Below are 7,420 nucleotides of genomic sequence, written 5' to 3' on the forward strand. Positions count from 1 at the left end.
TATCAGACTCGACGATAATAACCAACCATTTCAAGGTGAAGGTCCGGTAAACGCCATCGATAGAGCTTGTTACTACCACGATCTCGCATATCGCAGCGGAGATTTACAACAGAGACATCTCGCTGATATCAGGCTAATTCACGTACTAGACGCAATTCCTGACAAAAGTTTCAAAGAGAAATTAGCATCCTGGTTGATAAAGGGCGCGATGAAAGGTAAATTAGTATTCGGTGCTGGTAAATAATATGGAGCAAATATATTATTCTCCGCGAGGATTTTGGCGAGGAAAATCAGCGATCGCCAAACTCGCCAAATCCGCCAAAGTAAAACAATCCGTCGCTGAATCGTGGCTATCGAAACATGCAATTTGGCAAATATATCTTCCTCCACCTAAGAAAATACCGTATGCGAGTTTCACCGTCAGTGTCCCTAATGAGGTCCATCAGGCGGATCTAATGTTTCTTCCTCACGATACCGTTGACGGAGTCACATATAAATATGTCCTGACAGTCGTTGATATCGCTAGCAGGTATAAAGAAGCCGAGCCATTATCGAATAAAACAGCAACAGAAATTGCAAAGGCATTTAACGAAATTTATTCACGATCCCCGTTAACATGGCCGAATCTTCTCCAGGTTGATCCAGGTCGAGAATTTCTTGGCGCGGTTACTTCGTTGATGAAAAAGAATAATGTCAAAATCCGTCGCGGTATTGTAGGTGTTCATCACAATCAAGCTATCGTTGAAAGATTCAATAAAACTCTCGCAGAACGATTATTCGGATACCAATACGCGCGTGAGTTTATTCAGAATAATCGATCTCACGATTGGGTATCAAGATTGCCTCATGTAATTAACGCGCTAAATAACGAGACAACTCGAACAATAGCAATGAAGCCTGCAATTGCAATCACAAAATCGAATATACCCCTAAAGCGAGATTCCACAATTCAGCCTGTACTAGGTAGCGTCACAGTCAGATATTTATATAAAGAAGGCGAGGCCGAAGGAGGCAGAAAAAGAGCGACCGACCCAACCTGGAGCGTCACAACTCACAAAATATCCGCCGTAACAAGATCGTCAGGAAGACCGGCGATTTATATCCTAGATTCGTTAGCGCCTCAACGCGGATTTACCAAGGAAGAATTACAAATAGTACCAGAAGATACTCAACTACCGCCAGCGTCACTAATGTAGTTTACTCGAATTCGTTCTAGCTGGGATAATTTTCTTACTCTCGATACGGCCAAATATACCAAATTTGACCAAGATATTCTATCATCGACGATCCAAACTTGTCCATCTACGGTCAATCCCTGCGATGAGTGTATCGTTGTTGCGTAGCCTAATTTCCACGGTGATTTTTCTGCATTTATTGCGTCATTGACAAGATTAATATCAACAAAGATAATATCATTCAGGACCAAGTTTTTTTCTTTTCCGCATGGCAAAGTAATATTAATATTTTGTCGTCGGGTATTAGCGGGCCTGTAGCATAACGGTACCTGCAGCGTTGGAAATTTCTCGCAATGCAGCTTGAATAACATTTCCTGAATAATATCACGAATAATTTTTCTACTAGCAACGATCAGATGATCGGGACGCCACAAACTTAGAAAATCGTTCATCGGAGTCTCGTCGATTATTTTTCTCATGACGTCACACTGAATCTTATTCGGTTGTAGTCGAATTAATTTCTTAAATTCGGTCAACAAAATATCTGTAGATCTATAATCAGCGTCGATTTCCTCATAATAGTCAACGAAACTTCTGAGCCATTCGTGAGGCGATTCACCCTCAATAGGATTAGGTTGGCCGTGATCTCCGCACATTATCACAGCGGTATTTTTCCCTTCCAACCAAGCCAAGATCGATTTTAAAATATCTAAATTCACCGTGCAAATCTCATCAAATATTATAATCTTGTTGATATATTTATCGCCCATTCGCACCGAGTCCCATGATCCACCGCTGTACTTGAAATAACTATGGTACGTGCAAGAATTAACGCCATGCTGCTTTATTTCTCGCGCTAATCTATGTGTCGGAGTCAACACAATCATATCAGAATTTGCAAATAAGTTTATTGCTCGCGTTGTTTTACCGCTACCACCAGGTCCATTTAGGTAGACGAATTTGCTGCGTGAAATTGGGTCAAATGCAGATGCGGCTGTCGATATTTCCTCAAATTTACCTCGATGAAATTCATCGCGATCTTCAACATCAGCGTCTTCACAATAATCTAGGATATCTTCGTTTTTTATCCTCCAAGTTCCCCAGGAGCTACCATCGGTGATTAAATTTTCCAGCCTACATTGGTATTTTTTATCGATATAAAATGAATCCGTTGCGACTCTTACTGCGATATCAGAAAATTTATTTATCATCGACAGCAAATTTATACTTACATAAGCGAGCATCGATGATCGTAAATGCGTATATTGCGCTGATTCTCCGTCAAGGTAACTAATCACGGTACCTAACTTTGCTCCATCAATCATAATATTCTCCCTATTACAAAATATTCCTCGCGATACCGTATCGGCGATTATAAAATCCATCTCCGCATCGTTGATAAATAATCTAGCGTGCCGGTGTTTATGATCAACAGATCCACTTTGAGTAAATTTACCAATTATTTTTCTTCCTATATCTTTCGCGTTGTCACAGTCCGTCGGTAGCCACACATCTGTTTGTTTTCTGTAAGATATAATCGCCTCGCTCACTGTCAACGACACTAACATCGACGAATCCAGCATATATCTCAATAACACCGTAGGGACCCAGCGACGATGAGATAAATGCCTACCGAACCAAATGTAGCAAATTTTATGTAAATTTTCAGCAAACTCGAATGACGTTACACAAGCGAATCCGGTCATGACAAAATCAGGCAACGGTCCGTTAATTGCTACTCTTGTCATTTCGCTGGTAGGATGGCCGAATTTAGCAAAATAATCTGCACAATCGCCATATCCAAGGAAACTTCCAGGATAACACGCGCTCATGTCAACGGAGATCATATCTTCGAAATCATACCTGGTATTCCACAATCCGCCATGGCCGTACTCGATACAGCTAAGTTGAATATCAGCGAGAAATTCGTTCCTCGTAGGCTTCCATGAGTTTTTCTCTCTAGCGGCGTGAGCGGCCACAGACGGAATTGTAAAGCAATTCGTTAGTAACTGATCGGGATTCGACGAATATTTCACCGCGAGTTTTCTCATCGACTCGTGTAATATTTCATCCCTGTAAATATCACCGCATGGCAAAATAAATTGATCGTATCTTTCTTCGCTCGAGAATAACCATATCGATATTGGATCAGATGCGCTTAATTTTTTGATAAATCTGAACATGGCATCGGAATTGTCCTTTGTGGTGTCAACGGGATAAAATTTAACCACACGATCCCGCGGAAATATCATTACCGACTGCGACCACGCGTGGGAATTGTGATCGACGATCTCGATTGGTGCTCCTCGGGATCTATACGGCGACGAGTATAATATTTCTCCCGATAACGTTTTCACGGTAATAGGAAATTTAAGTTTTTTGCTCAACACAGCTACATCATCCACAGATGCACCATCAGCGACAGTCCCTGCCCACGCGTTAATTTTATCCAACCTCAACTGGGTCAGACCAGATCCACGTCGAGCGTTTTTCATGTGCTCGATAACACGCTCAGCCACGCAGTTTATCATCGGTGATTCTTTCATCGCAGGTAGATTTTTCACATCCGGGTTGTTATTTAGCCGATAAATTCCATAAACAACTGCACTAGATGGATATGCCCTAGCGTAATAAGGGCCATCGATTCCCAATAACAATCCAGGCTTAGAATTTTTATCGAGAATAACGTTTTTCTTACCGCCACGCACTGGATCTCGTTTATCGCGAATAATCCAAGTATCGTCGGGCATTTGTGCGATAAATTTTATTCCAAAGATAAATCGCTCTTCTTTGTGTTCGGTTTTTATGTACTCGATTATTTTCTTAGCTCGCTCCAGGTTCATCGTGGCATCGATGGAATTTGTTTTCCATGTCGACCAAGTGTGAACGGCTCCGTCATCGAAAAATTCTTTCTTCGCCAGATCAGCCTCAGGTATAATATATTCTGCCTCATCAAGATCAAATACATCCATGATTATATTTTAGACAAATGTTTAAATTATAATGCATTGCAAATGGATACTAATCGGTTCAACAAATAATTGTGACAAATCCTGCAGAGGCGATTATTGTGGCGCTCACATACACGCGATTCGACGTGGCAGTAAAGGACCACAGCGATGTTTAGTTTGTCAAGTTGGCACGCGAGGAAAAACTCGATTGTGTTTGGCCTGCGGAGGGAAAAATTATCGGGAATTGCGGCGGTATTATGAAAAAAGATCTTCCTCCGTGATAACATGTGAAGAAGATTATATTAATCGATTCAAGGCAAATAACGATTTAGACATATAATTATTATATATGAATCCAAAATCAGCGATTCCTGAATCAACAATGACACACGAGTTTAAATCTCACCCAACGATCACGGGATACGAAGCGTCGTCTGATGGTGTCGTTAGGCATATCAAAACGAAGAATCGTGTTGGTAGAGTCGATAAATCTGGTTACATAGCACATAATTTTAGTGGAGTAAATTATCTTTGTCATAGGTTTATATACGAATGTTTTCATGGGCCAATAAAAATCGGCCTGGTTATCGATCATATCGACGGAGATAAGCTTAATAACAAACTGTCCAATCTTCGGGTGGTAACTCCGAGTGAAAATTCCAAATTTGGTAATACCGGCGGATACAGAATACCAAAGGCAGTTAAATCAGTAAATCGAGAAACAAATGAAGAAATTATATTCACGTCGATGCATGCAGCTGCAAGATATTTTAGTATTAATAAAGCCTCAGTAATGCGAGTGGCAGAAAAAATAATCAGTGGAACATTTTCTTACAAATTTGGCGAGTGGATCGAATTTTCTTATATTCCGATAATATCTGATTAAAAATCTCAAGATTTTCTAAAATTAAATTGAAGATTACAAAATCTATATAACATGAACGAGAAGAATATAAATAACATCATCGAAGCCATCAAGGATTTGAAAAATAAAAATATAAATTTATCTTCTGATTTGGACGCAGGAAAAATCCGGTCCGAATTTGAAACGATTATCCAAGGGAAACTCGAATACAGGTACACGCTACCATCCGAATATAAATTCATAAAGAAAATCCAAATTGCGATATACCAATCGCTTGCGACTGTCAGCGATGATCAAATCGAGGATTTCGTTAAATTATCGACGCTGGTAGAAAAAGTTAGGTCGAGTTTGTCCGACGAATATGAGTCAAGAAAAATTACCAGCTCGCGAGTCAGGCAGCTGAAAAAGCTGGTCGATGAAAGCAGAATTAAAATCGAAGATTCCTGATTCTAGAATTGGAATCGAAGATTCTGAAGATTTCAAAGATTATCAAAATCAGAATTGGAATCGAAGATTCTGAAGATTCTTTATTCTTACCACAAAAAAAACAAAAATTTCTGATTTTATTATTTTTTTTATTATTTTACTGAAATTGTGCAATTTTCTTGTTTCTGACTACCATTTACCCCATCAAATTTGCTAAATTATATAAAGTGCACAATTTGACGGGTATTTACCATAGTAAATTTACGAAATTATATAAATTGCACAATTTGACGGGTATTTACCCCATCAAAACTAAAAAAATCTACTAATTTTGAAAATTTACTTGGGTTTTATTTTATTTTTTTGGCCATTTTTCTTTGGCGGAAAGATTACGATCTTACCAGCAAATTGATACTCAGCGTTTCTCCGCGTATATCAAGCAAATGTCCATTTTGATCCGTCAGTTTGAAATTTATTCTCGACAATAATCGATTGTGACATCGCAGGTAAAATGGATTTACCGGCTCTTTTATTATCAAAAAACCCGGAGAGGCGCTAGGTGAAAACGAATATAAGATAAATCCCTGTTGTGCCTGCTCTGACACAGACGAATCAACGTTGTAGCTACCTTCGACGACATCCGCGTGAAGATAAATCGCGATAACTTCCGTTATGTTAACGATACCTGGCGAGATATGCCGCCCTTGCCCGGCAGGATCATTATTGTGTTTGAGAATCGATTCTGATTGTATTTTTTTAGTCCACGCGGCATGTAATTTCGGAAATAAATCATCGATGGTATCAGTGACGGATTTTCTCATTTCATCAACATCATAATCGGGAAATTTGAAATTTGGTAGCGTTTCTTCGGTTAATCCGAATACTCTCATGAATTTTTGTTTTTCTCCTGAATTTCTGATCACCTCGAATTTGCTAATAGGAAGAACATAATCGGCAATTGATATATCGTCGATTATCGCCCGAATGAACATACCATGATAATATTCAACATCATTCGCGAGTTGATTTAAAATCTTCACGCGTTCGATAATTTCGCTACATGAACCTGATTTATTTAAGATGCATTCATGAAAGGATTCCCGCAATAAATTTAATTGTAATTTATGTTCTTGAATAAATTCGTCGAGGGTTCTTCTTATCAAGATACCGTCTACGGGGAATATTGTCCTGTTAATATTGGTAGCGTCGAAGATTTTCACACCGGGGGGAATTTTAGGAAGAGGCAACCACGAGAGAATTCTTTCGTCCTTAAAAGTAAAAGCGAACACCACCAGGTTAAATTTGTAGCTGTTCATGAGATTGATGGCACTGCTGATTAGAGGCTTGTGTTTGATATCTCCGTACCATCCTTCGTCGGTGGTAAAATCTGATTTTTTTGGTTCCGGTAGTTCTGGAGGAGCTTCTTCGTGCCAACCTGGAATAATAAAATCAGATTTTTCTGGTTTTGCCAGAGGTGCGATTTCGGGCCAACCTAGAACTGTCCTAATCGATGACTGGTAAATATCGACGACATATGGCGATTTTACTTCGATTATCGATGACAACGTTGGTTCGTGTGCTAATATTTTTATTCCTGGATTAGCATCGCCGGTTATATTCGATATTCTACTGGTAAGTTCCTTATCTAGTTGCTCAATTTCGTAACTGCCTGTTGGTATGCCAACGACGATCCAATCGGGAGTTCCATCGGGGCGGTTTTTATTGGCAAAAAACAAGCGAATTATTCGACGATAATCTACCGAATGATTTCGACCTAACATTGGGCCAGCTGTTATAGACGCGTAACTGTGACAGCGCAATTTCCTTGACGCTAATTGGCATTGGAAAATCGATTCTAAATTCTGGCCTGGTTGAGCTTGCCGATATCAGCGTTGTTATCGGCGGTGTTGTGTTTGTCACGATTTGAGTTAGTTCCGACATTATTGATATTCATTTGTTCAATCTCAGAGTAGATATTTACCATCACGGAAAATTCGAGATCG

The sequence above is a fragment of the Sinohyriopsis cumingii genome, chromosome 14 (genome assembly GCF_028554795.1).
Source record: "Sinohyriopsis cumingii isolate HCF-2022 chromosome 14, ASM2855479v2, whole genome shotgun sequence".
In the NCBI taxonomy this organism is placed as follows: Eukaryota; Metazoa; Mollusca; class Bivalvia; order Unionida; family Unionidae; genus Sinohyriopsis; species Sinohyriopsis cumingii.